The sequence below is a fragment of the Diabrotica virgifera genome, chromosome 4 (assembly GCF_917563875.1).
Source record: "Diabrotica virgifera virgifera chromosome 4, PGI_DIABVI_V3a".
Taxonomy (NCBI): Eukaryota; Metazoa; Arthropoda; class Insecta; order Coleoptera; family Chrysomelidae; genus Diabrotica; species Diabrotica virgifera.
In genome coordinates, this window is record NC_065446.1 from 139,150,107 (window position 1) to 139,173,077 (window position 22,971).

General features: G+C 35.4%; 1 protein-coding gene and 1 long non-coding RNA gene across 3 annotated transcripts in view; one reads left to right on the top strand and one right to left on the bottom strand.

Annotated features, from left to right (window-relative positions):
- LOC126883144 (histone RNA hairpin-binding protein) overlaps positions 1–22,971 on the top strand; it is a 125,872-nt gene that overhangs the window by 37,294 nt on the left and 65,607 nt on the right. The window lies entirely within an intron of this gene.
- Positions 21,840–22,645, bottom strand: LOC126883155 (uncharacterized). The gene is made up of 2 exons (XR_007697531.1): positions 22,047–22,645; positions 21,840–21,944 (listed from the first exon to the last, which is right to left on the bottom strand). It is a non-coding gene; the product is annotated as an uncharacterized LOC126883155 (long non-coding RNA).

Sequence of the window (22,971 nt, forward strand, 5' to 3'; positions counted from 1 at the left end):
CACCAATAGGAAATTAATTATTGGAGTATATTGTTCATAACTATCTTTATAATTAACATATTAGTCATGGTACACTTAGAGGAGAAAATATTTTTAAACTTAAATTTCTCTGATAAATTTACAGCAAAACGAGATCCGTAGCTGAAAAGGAAAGGGGAAGACTTATATACGGAATTTTAGATATTTACCGATCAACGCGAGATCACACACCGATGCCAGCTCTAAAGAGTATTAGTCGAGCGACCAGAGCTCGTGTTGTATTGCATATTTCCCACGATATACAGACACAGAAGATAGATAATGTACATAGTGGGCGGAGACAATGACCGCAGCAACAGAGTTATCTCGAATTCTTTATGTAACTTTTAAGTATCGCTTCTTTCATGTCTTCAACGTCTACCGTGGTTTTCTTTAAATTTTGAATTTATTGTGTATAAACTAGGTATATCTACTACCCTATTCAACTATATAGATTTACCTTTCAGAAAGTCCCTTACATAAGGGTGTGAAAAAAGGAAAATACTTCACAAATAATAACCATTTAATAATGATAGTTTGCAATACAATATTTTAAAACTATACATTACTATTCTTAAAAAACACTTACTACGAAACAAAAATGTAATTATTATATTCTTAAATAATATAAATTGTTACAAAATAATTTAAATGATTGCTTATTTTAAAAATACATTACAAAAAAGTACAAATTTTTATAATGATTAAAATTTAAAAAATATAATAACTCAAGTAGTCCAGAGAAATAAGATTTTTCTCGTGACACATCTGCCTCCAGGCCGAAACCAAATTTTTTGAGTAGAATGGACATCTATATTAATAACCTATATGTTTCCTGCAGCCGATTTTGATGATATAAACAAATGAAGATCAAAAAACGATAAATTTTCGCTTTTTTCGTCTATTACCAAAAAGTTAAGCGTTCTAAACAAATTTGAGAGTAAGAAACATAATCCGTATAAAAACTTCAATATGGCGTTCGCTGGATATGTCTATCCTTATTGGTTGCTTAGAAAATTGCAAAATAAATCATAAATTTTGAGTTTTTATAAATATTCATAACTTATGTAAAAATTAACTTAGAACCTTCTTATTTCGCGGAATGCTGAGACTTCTTGTGCTTAAAATATATTTGAAATTTCAAAGCAATTGGTCAAATAGTTTAAAAGTTATTTAATTTGTTTATCCCAAATTCATTTTTTTTTGCAACGCTATAAGTCAGAAAATTATGAGGTTACAGTAATACTTTGGACAGTTTATGAAAGAAGAACATTTATACTATTGTAAATAAAAATTTACTAGTACATGTTGCATTTACTAGTAAATAAAAATTGATATAACTCTATTTGTTGTGATTTTTTTCCAAACATACGGCCGTAGAAAAAAATATTGTTCCTAACTCATGCGGAAAGTGTCTTTCCCGCACTCGACTGCTTGCCCAAACTCCGCTATCGCATCGTTCGGATCAACGGCAGTCGCGTGCGGGAAATTATCACTTTCCGCAATAGTTAGGAAAATAACTATTTTCTACGAGCTTGCAAAAATGTCTACTTTTCAGCACGCCTTTTAGTTTAGAAAGTTTTACTTTTCCGCATTACTTTTCCGCACTACTTTTCCGCACTGAATTTAGATATTTTAATATGGCAATTAAATTACATGCAATAAACTAATATTCAGATATTATTTACTACTTTATTTCAAATGTATTTTATTGTGTTCCTGTTTTAATGAAATTAACGCAACAATTCGATGAAATAAAATTATTTTGACATAATATTCGAAAGTCAAATCAGTAGACAATAACAGTCGTTTTGAATCGTCGTCATGGAAACCAAGATCGTCGTCACGCTAACCAATTATATTGAAAGTTTGGTTTTGACAACGTTGTCAAAGAATAATTTTGTGTATGTATTTTCATATTAATTCAATTAATTGATTAATATTTGGTCATTTTTTAAACGCTCGTAGAAAAGTGTTGTTCCTAACTCTCGCGGAAAGTCCATTTTCTGCACTCGACTGCTTGCCGAACTCCGCTTCGCGTCGTTCGGCAAATTGCAATCGCGTGCGGAAAAGTATGACTTTCCGCACGTTAGGAAAATAACTATATTTAGTAGATATACTTTTTGTTCGAGATAGAAATGTAGTTAAGATGTAAATTAAGATAACAAAATTAAAAACACAATGAGTCGAATACAAAAAATAACTTGATACAAGAAGTGATTCAGGTTAAAAGAGTCGTAAATTCAAGAAAATGATTAATTTACGATTAATTTAAAATAGCTTTCTAGTAAGTTTCGCTTTATCGGTGATGTCAACGATTATCATGTTTATTTGAGTGTTGCTTACAATAAAAAATCCGGTGGATGGTTTTTGTTTATAATTCCAAATGTAATTTAATCTACTTCAAAAAAAATTTATGAAGGAACAACAAAATTTGCTTATTTTTTGAACCAAGTTGTTATTTCAGGAAATTCTTCTTCATAAAATTTCTTGTGACTTTTGATCAGTTGTCGTTTTAAAGAACTAGTTCCACTATTTGTCATTTTATAACGTTGTTCTATAATATCTTTACATAACGTGCACTTTGCAATTTTCATTGTTTTCGTATTTTTAAATAATATGTACATAGTTCTCTGTAAATTGATTATTGACCTGTTTTCAGGTCGATAATTTGGGTATTCAAAGAAAAAAGCAGGTTGCCTTTACCAAAAGGAATTATAAACCTTTCAGTAGTGCCTTAAAAAAGGCACCATATGCGTCACCGGAACCGAACATACAATTTCTATTACTATTGTATTAGACCAACGTTTCCCAACCGGTGGATCGCTGGCGGATTTCAGGTGGGTCGCGGCGTGGCTCTTACAGTAGCTGAATAACGTACACATATATATCATCATGGGTGTGGGATGGGTCGCGAATATAAAAAAGCATTAGAAGATGGGTCGCCAGACATAAAAGGTTGGGAACCACTGTATTAGACGATTTATTACTCCTGGCTTGAGGAGCCAGAAATATACACTTGCTAGGTCCTTCTTCTTCGAAACCATTTTTGTCAATGTAATGGTAATATAAAATATAAATAATGGTCAATAACTTCCACATAAGAGAAATTTCCAAGAAATTTCTAAAATTTTTGTCTGACAAGGAGTCTCCTAACCGAAAAAAGTCAATATCTAAAAACTTATTAAAAAGTCGACAACATCATCGAAGTTGGCTCAAAAATCAGGTGATCCTTTTATACACATGTTTTTTGAAAGTGTTGCCAAAGAATATATAGTGAGGCTATATATTCGTTGGTGTTGTTTCGCGATATGTACTTTCTTCTAAATATTATGAACTATAACTTAACTAATTTGTGCCTTGTGCTGATGCAGAGTACATGTTCAGACCTGTCCAAATAAGTCATTACAAAAGGCGGTATCTCAATTAGAATTGAAAATATAGTTATTTTCCTAACAAGTGCAGAAAGTCATACTTTTCCGCACGCGACTGCAGTTTGACGAACGACGCGAAGCGGGAGTTCGGCAAGCAGTCGAGTGCGGAAAAGAGACTTTCTGCAAGAGTTAGGAACAATATTTTTTCTACGAGCGTGTAAAAATATCTACTTTCGCGCACGCGCTTTAGTTTAGAAAGTTTTACTTTTCCGCACTGAATTTAGATATGTTAATATGGCCTTAAAGTAATTATAATACATGCAATAAACTAAGATTTAGATATTATTTACTAATTTATTTCAAACATATCTTATTTTATTTTATATTATATCTTATTGTGTTCATGTTTTAATGAAACTAACGCGAGAATTCGATGAAATAAAAATAATTTTGACATAATATTCGAAAGTTAAATCAGTAGACAATACCAGTGGTTTTGAATCGTCGTCATGGAAACCAAGATCATCGTCATGCTAACCAGTTATGCTGAAATTTTGGTTTTGACAACCTTGTCAAAGAATTAATTTGTGTATGTATTTTCATATTAATTAAATTGATTGATTAAGATTTGGTCATTTTTTAAAGACTCGTAGAAAAAACACATTGCGCAATATGATATTCAAACTTCAAACTTTTGAAGAAGTTTGATTTCAAGTCAAACCTACATTATCAAATTCAAGTCCACTCAAACTTTTTTACAAAAAAAGATTGGTGTCCAAGTCAAGTCAAGTTTGTTGAGTAAAATCAAACTAGTTTGACTTGATGCATCTCTAATATCTGCCATAAATTGAAGGACTCCAGTATTCAATCCGAAAATGTTTCAACGTAAATGTAAAAGAAGTTGTTTTAATGTAAAAATGTGTAGAGACACTAACGGTGAAATTCTACATGACAAAAACTCGGTTCTTAATAGATGGACACAACATTTCAGCGAACATCTAAATATAAACGATATTGAAGAATATTACAACATAGAAAATCAACAATATCTACATCATCAACTACACACTGAAGACCCAACAAGAGAAGAAGTATCAACTGCCATCCTAAAACTCAAAGACAATAAATAAAGCCCTGAATCTGTTCTGAACTGTATAAAAAAGTTGGTGATCATTTGCAGCAATCCATAAATTAATAGTACTGGCAGAATAAACTGGTTCCAGAAAAGGGAATAATATGTCCGTTGCATAAAAAAGGTGATCAACTGGATTGTAAGAACTATAGAGGCATTACTCTACTAGCATCTACGTATAAAATCTTCGGCAATGTATTGTTTGAAAGACTGAAACTTTTCACAAAGAATATTGTTGGTCAATATCAATGCGGATTCACTGTTGGAAAGTCAACTATACATCAAATTCAAGCACATAGACAGATTCTAGAGAAGTCAATAGAATATAACATAGATACCCACCATCTCTTCGTCGACTTCAAAGCAGCCTATGACAGTGTTAAAAGAACTGCATTATATAATGCAATGATTGACTTTGGGATCCCACCGAATTTGGTTAAGTTGACCCAACTAACAATGCAAAATGTAAGCTCGTGCGTTAAAATTCAAGGAGAAAACTCGACATTCTTTGACATTAATAATGGTCTAAGGTCTAAGACAGGGGGACGCGCTGGCGTGTCTCCTCTTTAATATTCCTTGGAAAAGGCAGTGAGAAAATTAAATATTAGAATGAATGGAACTATTTTTAATAGATCGACGCAAATTATCGCCTTCGCTGACGATATAGTTATAGTGGGCAGAAGTGTGAGAGACATGGTGCAGTATTTTACAAGACTTGCGGACGCGGCAAGTGAATTAGGACTTGTGATAAACGAGGAAAAACCCAAATATATTTTGTTTTCTAAAAACTCCCGAAATATCGAACAGAGAATTCAAATTAACAACCATACCTTTGAGCAAGTCAAGGAATTCACATATCTTGGGTCGCTAGTAAACTCAATAAACACGACAAGCGACGATATAAAAAGACGCATAGCAATAGCAAACAGAACTCAAAACTCAAACTCAGAACACGGTCTCCAGAAATATGTAAAAAATAAAAATAATAATATAAATCCTTAAGATAAGACCGGTTTTGATATATGGGGTTGAAATGTGGACCTTATCTCAAAATGATGAAAGACTATTTTTGAGAGAAAAATTCTTAGAAAGATTTTTGGGGCCGTAAACGAAAATGGGCTATGGCGTCGAAGATACAACTCTGAACAATATCAGTTATACACCGATCCAGATATTGTGAAATTCGTTAGAAGAAAGTGCAGAGACTTAGATGGGCTGGACACATTGCTAGAATGCCAGATCACGAATACACTAAGAAATTAACCTTTCCAAAATCAGAGGGCACAAGAAGTAGAGGATGACCACGAAAAAGATGGATTGATGATGTAGAAGAAGACCTAAAGATTTTAGGGGTCAGAAGATGGAAGGAAGTTGCCAGGAATCGGCAGGAGTGGCGACTTCTTTACGAGCAGGTTAAGATCCACAACGGATTGTCGAGCCACGTATGATGATGATGTTTCAACGTACATGAGGGTTGATCATTTGAGTGAGTGTGGTTTATGTAAACCATCAGACACTTGTTATATATTGAGCAACTGGAGACAATTTTTCGTTCAACAAATGGTGATTCCATTTTGGTATTTTGCCGATTTAAAGCAATAGTACCTTTTAATACTAGAATACCTCGTAATTTAATCGTCAAATGTCAAAATGCTTAAAAATTAAAGACAAAAAAGATAAAATAATCGTTGACCTACCCAAAAAGAACGCATATGACTGGTACTAGAATTTCACATATGAGGAAATCGATTTGTTTCTGGAAGATAAATAAACATACCGGTTTCTTTTTTCTAAATAGTGTTTTTTTTGAAAAAAAAATTTCAAATTCAACAAACGAAAAATTTTCAAATCGATTTTTCTAGAAAATGGTGCATCCTACCGACTTAAAATAAGAATACCTTTTAGTACTAGAAAACCTCACAATTTAATAATCCAATGTAAAAAATGCTTAAAAAAGTTAAATGCAAAAAAGTTATGCGATAAAATAACCGACGCCCTACCCAAAACGGGCGCCTATGACCCGTACTAGAAATTCGTAATTGATCTAATCGATTTATCTCTGGAAGATAAATAAGCGTACCAGTTTTCGTTTTTCTAAATAGAAGTGTTCTGGAGAAGCTCCCTTAGTAGGAATTTTCGGACTAGGAGAATTGGGTTAAATTGTCTTAAAATTATCTGAAGAATCTCCGGTATTCGTTTGTCGGGAGAGTTTCTGGACACTCTATATATTAAAAAATATTCCCTTGGAATCTTAATATAGTATAGTACGTGAACAACATAGTTGGTCCCTTAATTATAAATGATATGCAAAATAGTTTTGTGTTAATAACTCTCAATCAAATTGAACTCGGTTAGCTTTATTTTGTAGGTCTTTTAAAAGCGATTAAGTTTTTGACATTTTTTGTAAAACGAACAGTGGAGAAGATTCTGAAGAAAAATTGTAAAAAAATAATACTACCAATAAACAATGTTCAAGAAATTTTTTAGACTTCGACTACTTACCAACGTGTTCAACGTAATTTTTACTAAAAAATTACTTAAAATCATCTAACCCCTAAAAATGTCATCAAAACGACGATTCTGAAGCTCTTCCGACTGGATTAAAGAAGCTATTATCGATTCAAACAAAAGTTGTGTATTTTTAACTCTAAATTTCAACTATTTAATTAAAAATAAAGGGTTCCAGTTGAAAATTCAAAGTTGCTACACCCACTGCGTTCGCAGGCAGATTAAGAATTGTGCTATTGCATAAGTATATAGATTTTGAAAAACCATTAAAAAATCCTTCTTTAGTTTTTTCGATACGACACGTCTAGTTCTCGAGATATTTGAGAATCGCCTTTCTTAACAGAGCCCTTTAATAATGTAAATATTCTTATTCAAGCTACAAATAAGCCGAGGGAGAGAACTGACCGTAAAGTTCATTTGCGATGTTTCCAAATTTATCGGATCTCGATTTGTCTACAAAATGTATACACTGTGTCCGTAAAGTATGAAACAAATTCTTTTTTAGCTAAACAGAGCATTTTAAGACATAATCCTGAAACACGTCGATTTTTGATTTTAATTTACCGTATTTTAAAATAATATTCTAATATACAGGGTGAATTACTTTCGAGTAATGACATCACCGTCTTTTTTTTTTTAATGGAATACCCCCATTTTGTCTTAATTTTCGGATTACTCTAGCTGAGCTGATTCCAAAAATGTATCACATGTTGATTCAAATTGGTACAGGGTGGACAAAAATACAATAGTTTTGTGTGTGCTCATATTATTAAATTTTAATTAATTTTTGATATTAAATTAAAATATTAAATTAAACAATATCAAAAATTAATTAAAATCAGAAATTAATTAAAATATCAAAAATACAATAAGTATTTTTGATAATATTGTTAATTTAACTAACGCGTTACTTTATGAACACACACAAAGCTATTGTATTTTTGTACACCCTGTACCAATTTGAATCAACATGTGATACATTTTTGGAATCAGCTCAGCTAGAGTAATCCGAAAATTGAGACAAAATGGGGGTGTTCCATTAAAAAAAAATGACGGTGACGTCATCACTCGAAAGTAATTCACCCTGTATATTAGAATATTATTTTAAAATACGGTAAATTAAAATCGAAAATCGACGTGTTTCAGGATTATTTCTTAAAATGCTCTGTTTAGCTAAAAAAGAATTTGTTCCATACTTTACGGACACAGTGTATATAGCATATACACATCGGATCGCGCGCGCTGCCCTCTAGAGCAGACTTAGTGGAACTACTGCAATATAAAAATCACCAAAAGGAGTGCAAAATGAGGTCCAGACAAAAATAGATTTCCCTGTACCCCCAGCATTGTTACATCGAGATGTCACTGTATACACGTGAATACAAGGTGAGATCCAAAATCGGATCTCTCCTTGCAAAACGGATCTCATCTTGTATAGCTTATGATACAAACGGATCTCGCCTTGATATGAAGACATATTATATATATATATATATATATATATATATATATATATATATATATATATATATATATATATATATATATATAAAAAACAGATGAAATAGAGAATGTGGAAAAATCCCCTTACGAACAATTCACACATCCACCATTTCGGGTTGGGAAAAATTTTTTGAATAGAATCAAAGATCCAAACACCAGTTCTTAGAAATGTGTTTCGCCCTCTTCAACCTCTCTGGGCTTATCAATAAAGATGAGAGGTTGAATATCTTTAGACACATTCCAATCAAAAAACAACATTCGAGACCTAGACACAGAAGGTGCGTAAATCTACGGCAAGTCCGACAATGACAGTCTCAAGTTTTAATTCCCTAATTACTTAAAGTAAGTAAAATATATGTTTAAAAACATGAGATGTAGATCCTTGAAACACACTCAGTGATCAAAAGATCCAAGGTTAATGGTTTGACGACCACTCGTACGAAATCAAACAGATGAAATAGAGAATGTGGAAAAATCCCCTTACGAACAATTCACACATCCACCATTTCGGGTTGGGAAAAATTTTTTGAATAGAATCAAAGATCCAAACACCAGTTCTTAGAAATGTGTTTCGCCCTCTTCAACCTCTCTGGGCTTATCAATAAAGATGAGAGGTTGAATATCTTTAGACACATTCCAATCAAAAAACAACATTCGAGACCTAGACACAGAAGGTGCGTAAATCTACGGCAAAGTGGTATAATAAAAAATTACGAGTGGTCGTCAAACCATTATCCTTGGATCTTTTGATCACTGAGTGTGTTTCAAGGATCTACATCTCATGTTTTTATATATATATATATATATATATATATATATATATATATATATATATATATATATATATATATATATATATATATAAAGCCCTGCCACCGTTAATAATCCTAACTCCTTAAATTTTTCCCTACAGGTCTTTCGAGCTTTTATCTTCAGCATTGTTCTTATAAATAAATAAATAGTTTATTTACGGTTATACCAATTACAATAATTACATACAATTTACATAAAACAAATGAATAGAATAAATACCTAAATGACAGTTTACAGTGACATTGTATTTTAAAAAGATTTTTTCAGCTTTTTTCGAAAACTATTCAAGAGAGCTAAAAAAAAAGTCTACATCTAAACCATTTCCAGATTGACACATTCGTCTTATAGGCCTATTTAGACAATAGTTTGTTTGTTGGAATTCTAAGTGAAAAACGTCCTTAGATCTTGTGCACCTTTGAGGAACCCTAAGACCTTCTCTCTGCAAAATTTGGGGCGAATCTATCATTCCGTTTACAATCTTGAAAAAAAAACCCAATCTAGCATTAAACGACGATTTTCTAATGTTGGTATATTAAGCAATTTTAAAATGTCACAATACACTATATCTTCTGAAGAAATCCCTAATTTATAGCCTACAAAGCGTAGAAATTTTCTCTGAACTCTCTCAATGCTTTCGATATGACATTTATATAAAGGAGATCAAATAGTGCTGGAATATTCCAGAACTGATCTAACCATAGAACAATACACACTTTTAAAACAATCCACATTATTGAATTCTGACAAGGTTCTTTTCAAAAATCCAAGTAATTTAAAAGCTTTATTATAAATAAAATTATAGTGATTTTTGAAACATAAAGTGGGATCAAAAAATACACATAAATCTTTGAAAGTGTTCGTTGGTTCCAGAAATATATTATTTATAGAGTAATTAAAACAGATAGGTTGTGAGTTTCTAAAAAAGCGCATTATTTTACATTTATCGATATTAAGTGAAAGGTCATTCTTTGTACACCATTGTGAGAAATTGTTTACATCTTTTTGCATTTTTACAGTCTCTAACATCCTTAATAATTCTAAAAATTTTCAAATCATCAGCATACATACAACAAAATAATACAATTTTCAAAGATTTCTAAAATGTCATTTATGAAACAAATAAAAAGAATAGTCAATAAATGACCACCCTGTGGGACGCCAGACCTAACCAAAATTTCTTCAGAAAGACAGTTCTTGACTTTGACAACCTGAAGCCTGTCTGTCAGGTAGCTCTCCAACCACTCAAGTAGGGATCCATGAATTCCTAGTGCTTCTAGTTTTTTAATAAGAATCTTGATGTTAACCCGATCGAATGCCTTTGAGAAGTCGGTATAGATCACATCGACCTGAGCCCCCTTCCCAAAGTCATCCAAAATGAATTCTTCTAGGATCACTAGATTTATGGTTGTAGACCTACCCGGCATAAAGCCATGTTGTTCAGAAATAATTAAACTTTTTATTGAAAAAAATATTTTTGAAGCAATAATTGACTCAAAAATCTTTGCAAACAGAAATTTTGGAAATGGGTCTGTAATTTTCTATACATGTTTTACTACCATTCTTAAAAATAGGAGAAATATAACTTTTTTCCACTCTTCTGGGAAAGTGCCAGTACTTAATGATAAACGAAAAATCTTTAGTAATACAGGAGACAGAGCAAAACGACATTTATGTACAAAATAAGGTGAAATTTCATCAGGCCACTACTAATTAGATTTAATTTTTCTAACTTATTAAAAATATCTATTAGACTAATATCACAGCTGCTTAAACTAATTGTTTTATTATAATCAAAGCTTGGAATATCACAGTTATTGTTATCTACATATGACTTAGAGAAATGCTGTTTAAAAAAATTTGAAATTTCTGATGGATTGTTTGACTCATTGTTGTCATAGGTCATGTTGTTTGGTAAGTCATAATGTTTATTTTTACTGTGTACATAACTCCAGAATTCTTTGGAATTGGTCATGTTTTGTTCCAAAGTTTTTATGGTTTGACTTTTACATTGCTCAGCTAAGACTTTGCATTCTCCATGAATGTCTGAGAATAATTTATAGTCAGAAAAATTATTAGTTTGTTTGAATGTTTTATGAGCTACTTTTTTTCTCAGAATAGCATTTTTTAGTTCAGTTGAATATGATTTTGGAAATTTTGGGTTTTTAAATTTTTGTTTTGGTACAAATAAATCTATGCAACAGTACAAAATATCATAAAAACAGGACATTGCTTTATTAATATCGGAAATATTGTCGAGTAAGTTGTCCCAGTTTACATTACCTAAAAATTGGTTTATTAAAATATAATTAGCCCTATTAAAATCATAATAATAATAATCGTATATAAGGAACTCAGTTTTATCACAATCAATACAGAAGGAAAGTGCTGGTTGGTACTTATCACAGTTTAACAAAGGAAAATCAACACATTTGACATTTACAACATTATTTGACAATATCAAATCTAAATAACTTCCTAAAACATTCGATATTGTATTATTTTGAAATAAGTTAAAATAGGCAATAAAATTTGACATACACTCAACAGATTCTGTAATATTACCAACTGGTCTTGATCCTAGATCTTCGTTCTCCCAAACTATGTTTGGCAGATTAAAATCACCCACTATATAGGACATTGAAAAGTCATTATTTTGAATAATATCTTCAGTTGCCATAATAAAGTCTTCATAAACACTTAATGGAGATTATGGTCGTATATATGTTACAGTTCAAGTTGATTCTCCGTTAGAGTTGACTCCAGTCAAGTTGTTGGAGTCAACAGAGATTCTTTAGTTGGAGTCAACTCCGACTGAAACGAGCAGTAAAAGTTGATTTTAAAAATTTAAATCAAATTTTACTAGTTGGAGTTGACTCTTCCTGGATCGATTCAGTAAATGTTGATTATCCGAGAATCTCAAGTGCATTTTTGATGAGTGTGCGTTTCTTTGTTTTGACCGTTTCAACTACTTATTAGTATAGTCTGTAACGTCGCCTCCGTTAGGTAAATTATTCAGATTCGATTTTTTGCACAAACTTACTCGAAGAAATACATCCGTATAACAACGTGGAATGAAGTAAACACTTCTGTTGTATGTAGGCATATATGAATTTATTAAAAAATCCTTAAAATGTATCCACGAAGGAGTGGAAGTACAAAACGTTTTCGGTTAAACTGACCATCATCAGTGTAAACCTGGAAATAAGTAAACCACTAAGATTAAAAAGCAAAGGGTGAAATTTTGACAGTTGAAAATTTTTTTAAGAAAATGTGGTTACTTACGTCCAGTGTACAAGTAATTGAAACTAGCCACCTCAATAGGTATAAAAACCTCAAAAATACATTATTGTTACATTCTATAATGAAAAGTGGTCGACATTAAGTCGATGTCTTAAGATTTAAAGATCACCTGTGAATGTATTTCATCCTTGCTCGAAAATTGCACAAGGTAAGTACCTGTGTTCAGGTGAGAGGTTACGAACCAACTGATTAGACAGTTTGGTGCCAGAAATGAATGACAAGATGTCAAAGGAAGTTAAGTGGATTTTTCATCTGTCAACTGAAAAAAATTTTTATTTAGTTTTAATTGGTATAATGAAAAATGCAGATATTAAAAAGTTTAATGTGAGTTCTAATTTAAAATTGAGGTAATACATTCCTTAGTACTAACTGAATTAAAAAAAAAAACAAAAATCTGCTCCGTATAACAATCCTTATAACAAATACACAGGGTGTCACGCGGTACCATCTCTTTAGCACTCACCATTGACGGCCGCCTAATACGCACTTAGCGCTCTTTGTTAATAATTAAAGATAAAGCTTAGTAATAAAATAGTGACAAAAATTTCTGCTGGATCTTGTAGAGGGAGCTATAAACTTTGATTTGGTCACTTTCTGACTTTCATAATATTTATTTATTTATTTATTTATTTATTTATTTATTTATACGGGCAAGCCCAGTTCGGTAATACATTAATAAGATATTGATAATTACAGTGTTGAATATATAAGAATAAAATGAGAGAGTACAAAACATTTAAAAAGACATGACAAAGTAAAATAATTACAAAACATTAATTACTAACAAATAACAAGGTTATGACATTGCTAAATATTTAATTTGGTTAAATGGTTCTTAAAAACATCAACAGAGTTACCAAAAAGTAAAAGGTCACCTAGGGAGTTAGCAAGTCTTAGTGTTCTAGGAACAAAAGTAAAATATGAGTAATTATATCTATGAAAAGAAATATGAAAGGTTTGAATTTGTCTTGTTGATCGTGGTGGAACAAACAACAATATTTTAGCAAGGAGTTCAGGGCAGTAATATATGCCATTGATAATATTAAACAATACTGTAAGATCTTTACGCTTCCTACGGACATCCAGAGAAGAGATATTCAAAAATCGTTCCATATCTGTATAATTATAATTGATGTGTTTTTTGAACCCAATATATCTAAGAAAATTATGTTGAACACTATCAAGTTTGTTCTTGAGGTGTAAATAATGTGGGGACCAAACTGGAGAACAGTAGTCAAGGTGCGTCCTGACTAAAGAACAATAGAGCATTTTAATAGCGAACACGTTCGTGAAATCACGAGTTGTCCTTTTAACAAAGCCAAGCATTTTCATGGATCTTTGAGTAATATTGTTGATGTGATGGTTAAAGCTCAGAGAGGAATCAAGAACAACACCTAAATCTTTAATTGAGTCTACCGTATCCAATAATTGATCATTTATGGTATAATTAAATACTGATAAATGATGATTCCGACAAAACCGGATAATGTGACACTTGTTGACATTCAAATCCATCCCATTATCAAGACACCAGTTGGCTAAATTATCTAAATCTGATTGCAATGATATTGCATCATCTTGATTATTAATGATTTGATAACATTTAAGATCATCAGCGAATAAGAGAGCAGAAGTGTTAAAGAAGCAGGTGACGATGTCGTTAATATACAGGTTAAACAAAAGTGGACCCAAATGAGAGCCCTGAGGTACACCAGTGGTTACTAGAAAAGTGTTGGAGTAATGATGATTAACCCTAACCTGCTGTGTTCTATTTGTTAGGTAACTGCCCAACCACTTCAACACAGAACCTTCTATGCCATATAATTTGAGCTTATGTAACAAAAGATCATGGTTCACCCTATCAAAAGCCTTGGAGAAGTCAGTATACACTGAATCAATCTGCAACCCCCTCTCCAAAGCTTCAGACAAGGTATCAACATAAAGCAACAAACTAAGTTCTGCTGATTTACCACAAGAAAATCCGAACTGTTGAGAATTTAGTATCCAAGAGCAGTCATAATTAAGGTAATCAGTAACAATACTCTCAAATACCTTGGGAATTGTGCCGAGAATAGAAATAGGACGATAATTCGTTATGTCAGCTTTATTACCTGCTTTGTAAATTGGAGTGACATAGGATAGTTTCCAAAAGTCAGGAAATTCCCCCAACTGAAGGGATTTATTAAAAATATGATAAAGCGGCCGAGACAGAATAAAAGAGAATCGTTTAAGAAAAATGGGAGAAATACCATCTGACCCAGGTCCCTTATTGACATTAAGAGTTTAAAGTTTTTCGTATATTTTTGAAATTGGTATAATATAGGAAGATACACAGACCTTAGACTGTATTAAATTGTCATTATGCTTAAGAGTTTTATTACTAAAAACTGAAGAGAAATGGCTAGCAAATAAATTTGCAATATCGTTGCCATTAGAGGCTAGTGTATTGTTGAGTGACATTGAGACAGGCATACTTTAATTTTTAATACATTTTCTTTCTTACTGTTTACAAATTTCCAAAAATTTATTGGATTAGCTTGGATCGAAATCTCAGTTGAATGTATATAATTAGCATAACAATTTTTTGATAAAATTTTGCACTGAGTTCTAAGTTGACTAAAACCTGCATAATTCTCAGGAGACCTATTACTCTTGTAAATTAAATGGGCAGTCTTTTTGTCACGTATTAATTGTGTAAGTTCACTAGAATACCAACCAGGAAATTTCTTTGTACAAACTTTTTTCAATGGAACATACATATTAAGCACACAGTAAAGAATATGATAGAAAGTACCTATCATCTCGGAAAGTTCTTTATCACTTATAAGACTGTCCCAATCAATTGCTTCTAAGTATTGATAAATGCAAGGAAGATTAGCTTTATGAAAATCATAGTAGTATTCACCATCGCCTGCAGTAGTGTTCTGATCAAAGTGTAGCTGTAAGATAGTTTCAAGTGGAGGATGATATAAGTCTGGAGGAATCAATATATCAACTGCCGAGGTTATCACAAGCTCTTCTGATGAGAGCACAAGGTCTAGAATAGCGCCTCTAGAATTGACAATGATTGGAATAGATTATGAAGAGCACACATATTTGAGATAACACCAATCGCCTCCGTTTCTGCAAACGATGTATTAGGTTTAGCAGGTTTAATGGATTTTAACCGAGTTATTAAGCCTTAAAAATAGCTATTTTCGCATTTTTCAAATTTTAAATCGCGTATAACTCGACAGCAATCAATTTTAGAGAAAAATCACAAAATACAAATTTTTGTTCAGAATAACCCAAATGATCTAAAAAAAATTGTTCGAAGTGAAAAAATTATTTTTGTGAATTTGTCTAAAAAAATTGTTTAAACAATTTATCGATCAAGGTACTGTCTGGCACCCAGTAGATTTGTTATAAGGACCTCTTTTTGAGTAAGTTTGTGCAAAAAATTCGAATCGGAGTAATTTACCTAACGGGGGCGACGATACAGCTTAGACTAATTTGAACATATTCAGTAACATTTAATTTCTAGAATCGGCTGTTTGTGTGAATCAGAATCAACTTTTACTAAATGGCATTGGGAAGAGTATACTTTTCCTAGTTGGAGTCTACTTTTACTAGTAAATGTTGAATATAAATCTTCATTTTATATTTATAATCAACTTTTACTGAAACCAGCCGTTAGAGTTGACTCCAACTCCAACTGGATAATCAACTTGAACTGTAACATATATACACAGACAAAAAGGATTTTTTGATTTGGTGTTTGCAATTTTACATAAACACTTTCAATGTTGGCTGATTTTGAAGTGATTACTGAAGAAACAAATTCCTTTTTTACAGCAATTAGAGCACCACACAAACGTTTAGCTGTACTGGTATTTTCATTTCTATCTCCTCTGTATATATTGTACTCTGGAATTCCCAATTCTCCATCCTCTATACCATCATACAGAGAGGTCTCGGTTAATAGTAGCACATCATAATTGTTGGCAATAACAGATGATGAAAAATCATTTAATTTGGAGACCTCTCACATTTTGATAATAAACAGAAATTTCCGAGTTATTCCTGCTTGATTGTCGTCTATCTTTTAGTTTTCCGAGAAAGAAACTCCTGAGTTAAAAACTCTTCTCTTGAAGTTAAAACGTCTAAAAATGATTCCTTTTGGCCAGAAATCACTAGTATTGACTTCATCATAAAATTCTATAGGTAGACCTACTTTAAGGCTATGGGTACATAATTCGCAAATATTTTACGTGTATCCCTACTTTTTCTGTCTTTACACGGCAAATTACGTGTAGTAAAATTCACACTGGTTTGGATATGTAAACATTACTAGAATGTCATTCTACTTGAAAATGTCATCATTAATTTAAAGAGATGGCTTTTGAATGTTCTTGGATAACTGTTATTTTTATAATTGCAAATTATTAATTCAGTTAATAAATGTGATAATTTTTTCACTATGTATTCAGTGTTTGTAATAATTTATTTGTACAACAAAAACTAATGCTCAATCGAGAAAAGAGGAAAAGTGTTAAAGTGATTTTTTAATAATATATTGTTATGGAACGCTTACAATTTTGAACATCTTTAACAACAAAATACTTGGATAACAGAATATATTAACCTGATGTATTCTCTGCTTGGATCTTCCACAAATAATACACAATAAATAACTTTTTATTAAGTTCACGTCTTAAATCAATTATTTATCAAATATACTATACATATATCAATAATATTTAATCAGTAACTCAAAATATTCCCGATGCAATGTCAAATATTTAAAATTGTCACTGATTGTCAGTGTCTGACTGACAGTATATGCTGACAATATTATATTCGGCTGAGTGCGTTGCAAGACAAAGATAGATTTGGAAATATTACCACGGCATTGAGTTCATTTTTTTCGAATCCTGAAAAAACCAATAAATATTTTTGAAAAATTTAAACGCAGAATGAAAGACTATATTATTACCGAGGGCCGAAAGTCCCTTAGAATAAATAAAAAGTTTATTTTAAATGAGATATTTGAAATTAAAAATCACACTAAATTTTCTCTTAGTTTGTCACCCCTGTAACTTATTAAAATAAACATTATAGAAGTTCTCAGGGACTTTCGGCCCTCGATAATAACGTAATCTTTCATTCTGCGTTTAAATTTTTCAAAAATGCTTATTAGTTTTCTCAGGATTCGAAAAAAATGAATCCCCATTTGAATAGCATTGCAGCCGAAAATACGTACCGATCCTCTTAAAAGAGCTGGTATTGCCCACGGTTTTTAGTTGCTCCACCATCACATCTTCAACCTTCTCTCTTCTGAGCAATGAATACTCTATCAACATCAGTTTCTCCGCCCCAGAAAATAATACCATATCTGAGCACTGAGTAGTTGTTTGCAAAATAGTAGAGAGTAGAGAGGGAGAGAGGGGGAGAGAGAGGGAGAGAGAGAGAGGGAGAGATAGAGAGGGAGAGAGAGAGAGAGGGAGAGAGAGAGAGGGGGGGGGGGGAGAGAGAGAGGGAGGGAGAGAGAGAGAGAGAGGGGGGAGAGAGAGGGGGGAGAGAGAGAGAGGGGAAGAGAGAGAGAGGGAGAGAGAGAAGGGGAGAGAGGGAGGGAGAGAATGGGAGAGAGAGAGGGAGAGAAGGGCTGAGAGAGAGAGGGAGATAAGGGGAGAGAGAGAGAGGGAGAGAAGGGGAGAGAGAGAGAGAGGGAGAGAAGGGGAGAGGGAGAGGGAGAGAAGGGGAGAGAGAGAGAGGGAGAGGGAGAGAGAGAGAGAAGGGGAGAGAGAGAGAGAGGGAGAAAAGGGGAGAGAAGGGGAGAGAGAGAAAGGGAGAGAAGGGGAGAGAGAGAGAGAGGGATAGAAGGGGAGAGAGTGAGAGGGAGAGAGAGAGAGGGAGAGAAGGGGAGAGAGAGAGAGGGAGAGAAGGGGAGAGAGAGAGGGAGAGAGAGAGGGAGAGAAGGGGATAGAGAGAGAGGGAGAGAAGGAGAGAGAGAGAGAGGGAGAGAGAAGGGGAGAGAGAGAGTGAGAGAGAAGGGAGGGAGAGAGGGAGAGAAGGGGAGAGCGAGAAAGGGAGAAAATGGGAGAGAGAAGGGGAGAGAGAGAGAGGGAGAGAAGGGGGGAGAGGGAGAGAAGGGGGAGAGAGAGAGAGGGAGAGAAGGGGAGAGAGAGGGAGAGAAGGGGAGAGAGAGAGGGAGAGAAGGGGAGAGAGAGAGGGAGAGAAGGGGGGAGAGAGAGAGGGAGAGAAGGAGAGAGAGAGAGAGAGAAGGGGAGAGAGTGACAGAGAAGGGGAGAGAGTGACAGAGAAGGGGGGAGAGAGACAGAGAAGGGGAGAGAGAGAAAGAAGGGGGAGAGAGAGAAGGGGTGAGAGAGAGAGAAGGGGTGAGAGAGAAGGGGGGAGAGAAAGAGAGGGAGAGAGAGAGGGAGGGAGAAAGAGAGGGAGAGAGAAAGAGGGAGAGAGAGAGAGGGAGAGAGAGTGAGGGAGAGAGAGAGAGAGAGAGAGAGAGGGAGAGAGAGAGAGGGAGAGAGAGGGAGAGAGAGAGAGAGAGTGAGAGAGAGAGATGGAGAGAGAGAGAGAGATGGAGAGAGAGAGAGAGATGGAGAGAGAGAGAGAGAGAGAGAATACTGCATGAAAAAGTGGCTTGAGGTTGAGTTTTTATTAAATTAGGACCTGCATGAAGTACAAATTTGTTAAAGTTATTACAAATATCCTCAGGCTTACCACTAGTATTCGAAGTTTGATCGACATATTCCGTAACTGTACCATTAATTTCCCTAACAATCTGCCAAACACATTTTGATTTGCTTTCACTGTTATTTATACGTTCTTCGTAATGAGCACTTCTTGCGTCGCTCAGGAGACGATTGTATTCCTGCTTTTTGTTTTGAAAGCCTCACTATAGACCCTGTCAGACCTACTAAGCACTAGAAGGATGTCTAGCTCATTCTTACAGGTAGCAACCTGCTGATTAGGTTTTAGTATTTTTTTTGCCTTACATTTTTGCTGAACTGAGACTATAGGAAAGCAATAATCAAAGGTAGACCCAACAATGCCGACAAAAGCATCCCATTGCTCATTTACCAGTGATTCAGGGGTAAAAAACACTGAGTCCCCATTTTTGACTAAAAAGCACAGACTTGAAGTTATTTTTACTTGTAATTGAAAAAATTATTTTTTTAACTTTTTTGAGTTTTTCACTTATTTGCAAAGTAAAGGACACCTTCTGGGCAGTATGGTCAGACATATGAGTGCCTACCACCTCTGCATCAAAAACGTTTATATTAGTGTAAATATTGTCAGTGCAACTTTGAGAAGTCAACTAGAAGTCCTTACTTACTTACTTACTTACTAGCCAACGCCCACCCTTGGCATGTTAGCCATTTGGCGGCGCGCTGACCAGTATAGACGAGCCGTTTCTCGTAGGCGATCTTCATCCTCCTCGGGTGGGTCTGTTATCAGGGCTGGGCACTCTGGGAGGTGAGCAGCATCCATCTGGGGCTGATTACATAGTGGACAGTTGTCATTTTCACGGACGCCGATGCGATGTAGATGGGAGGCCAGGTAGGCATGCCCCGTAGTTGTTCTGAACGCGGCTACACTGATGGGTCTCGGCAAGTTGTGAGGGATTGGTGACTCTATTAGGTGGGCCCAAGATTTTCCAGCACCGGCTTGTATTTGCTGGTCTTTTATCTTCGCTTTGATTCCTCTTTTAATGGTGGACTTTGCTGATGTGGACGATTGGAAGCTAGGGGGCTGTGGAAGAGTAGTGCCTTCTTTTGCAAGTTCATCCGCCGCTTCATTCCCTTCAACACCGACATTACTAGGGATCCATTGTAAAGTAATCAGCCACCCTTTTTCCAGCAAGTTCGATAGTTGGACGCGGCAAGATATTGTTTGGGCACAGTCGGTATATCGATTTGTCGACAGGGCGAGGATTGCGGCTTGGCAGTCGATGAAGAAGGCAACTTTTTGGGGGTGTTGGAGATTCTCGAGACTTTTAGCGGCTTCGTGTATAGCAGCAATTTCGCCATCATAGTTGGTGAGAGGGGCACCCACAGCTATGGAGCCTTTGGAGAACGTTGAGACATATCCTGCTCCTGTTCTTCCCGAGTCCGGCATCGAGGAGCCATCGCAGTAGATGTGGAGCCACTCATGCGCTGGGTAATTGGTGTGTATCGTCTCTAGGGCGGCTTTCCTTAGGACAATGTCTGACGATAAGTGCTTCGGGTCGTTATGGTTTTCAAGACGCAATTCTGTGTTTGGTAGACAGCGGGCGAGTGTAGTTTGCGCTGGGAAGGGGGCGGCTTTCGACAGGTCAATGTGGTATTTTTCCATGATTTGATTTGCTACTGTAAGCGGAGTGGTTTGTGTTTTAAGACGTGAGGCTGCTTGTCTATATTCGTCCCATTTTTGTGGAAGTATTCGTCTTTGCCTTTCCCAGAAGGTTAACGCGTGTTGCTCTCTGCGGCATTGTATTGGTTCAATACCGGTCTGGGCTTCCTTTGATGTAATCGGTGTTGATTTTGGAGCACCGGTGATGACGCGAAGGGCAGTGTTCTGGGCGACTTCAAGCTTGGAGGTGGTGTTTGTACTCGCAGTTATTGTAGCTTCACTCCCATATTCTAGTATCGGCCGGACATAGGTTTTGTATGTTGCTACAAAGACATCTTGCGTGGCGCCCCATTTTGTTGCTGTGAGACGTTTGAGCAGTCGACATCTCTTTGTGGCTTTCTCTGCAATGTCGTCGATTTGAGGTTTCCACGTCATTTTCTTATCTATGTACACCCCCAGGTATTTTGTTACATCCTCTCTTTCCAGGTCGACTCTTTTGTATGTCAGCTTGACAGCAGTCTGCTTTGTTGAAAGGGTAAGTACTTGATATACGGTTTTGGTTGTACTGACAGTTAGGCAGTTTTTATCCGCCCATTTCTCTAGATTTTTGAGAGCCTGGTTCATTACTCCCTCGAGCGCTTTCAGCCTGCTACTTGATGCCCATATTAGGAGGTCATCGGCATACAAGAGGGCATCAACACCAGGTGTCTTTCTAATCATTGCGAGCACATCGTTTATCATTAGGTTGAACAATTGACAGCTGATGACAGCTCCTTGTGGCAGCCCTTGTCTTTGTAGTCTGAATTTGGAACAATGGTGTAACGGGTAGTTCTTTCAGGACGACAGACTCAGTAAAACACAGGTTGAAAACAAAGCAAATCTATTAACTCCAAATTATAACAATATAACGCAAAATAATAATTTGATATTTTATCTCGTCCCAGCGAAGTCCTCCTCCGGATGGGCGTCTGTAACAGAAGAACAGAATTAACAGCGGTATTCAAATATATTATATCTATCGGGGCTCGCTCAATACGCTTGCCTCCGTTGAATTACGAGTCGCACATTACCTCACTTCGGTACACCGTGCGTCTCGTCTCGAGTTGGCCTGCCTGAGTTTACGAATCACCTCACGAACGGTGCACGTCGCGATTCAGGTTGGCCGGCATCGCTCACTTCGCTTGGCTGGTTATGGAGCCCAGAACGGTCATTCAGGACTGCCGGATCGTCGCTTGCGATGCTCTTAAATATCCCTCTGGCGGCGTTGGTTCGGAGAGGTGGAACTTAGTGGGGGCACCTACGCGATTTGAGAGAATCGCACTCGGGGTTCCGAGTGTCGATGTTTGGTCGGAGCGTCAGCCTATCATTACACCCCCTCTTCTTCGAAAAAAAAAAAAAAGAAGTAACATACCTTTTTTTTTGGCGTCTATAGTCGTTTGATTCCATCTATCCCTCGTGGTATCTTTATTACAATTTTTCTCCCGTTATTGCATGAAATTCTGTACTTTTTGGTCCCTCCTTCGATTAGTCGCTTTGGGACGACTTCCAATAAGTCAGAGTATTCTGCGGTTTGAGGTTCTCCTGGAGTGGATGCGGCTTGGGCTTCGAGCCCCGTTGGTGTATCTGGGGCCGCCGGGGATTCGAGGATACTCTGCTTCCTTGGCGGGGATGGCGGCGTTCCGAATAGTTCGTGGAACCTCTTTAACATCCGTTCCGCGTCTTTCCCTGGTGTCACGGGCAGACCGGGTCTCTCTGGCGTTCCTAGGGGGGTCATCTGTTCAGGAATTTCTAGAATATCTTCCATGGTGGATGTGGACGAACTAAATTCTGAATGCTAATATTGCTGCTTATATAGTGATTTCCTTTGGTGGGGATGGGATTTCTGTCGAGACGTCTTCCCCCACCCATGGCTTTAAATCTTTCACATGCGCCGTTATCTGCTTACGGCTATTGCTGTCGGCCAATTTCAGTTTTACGATTACCGGCGATATCACG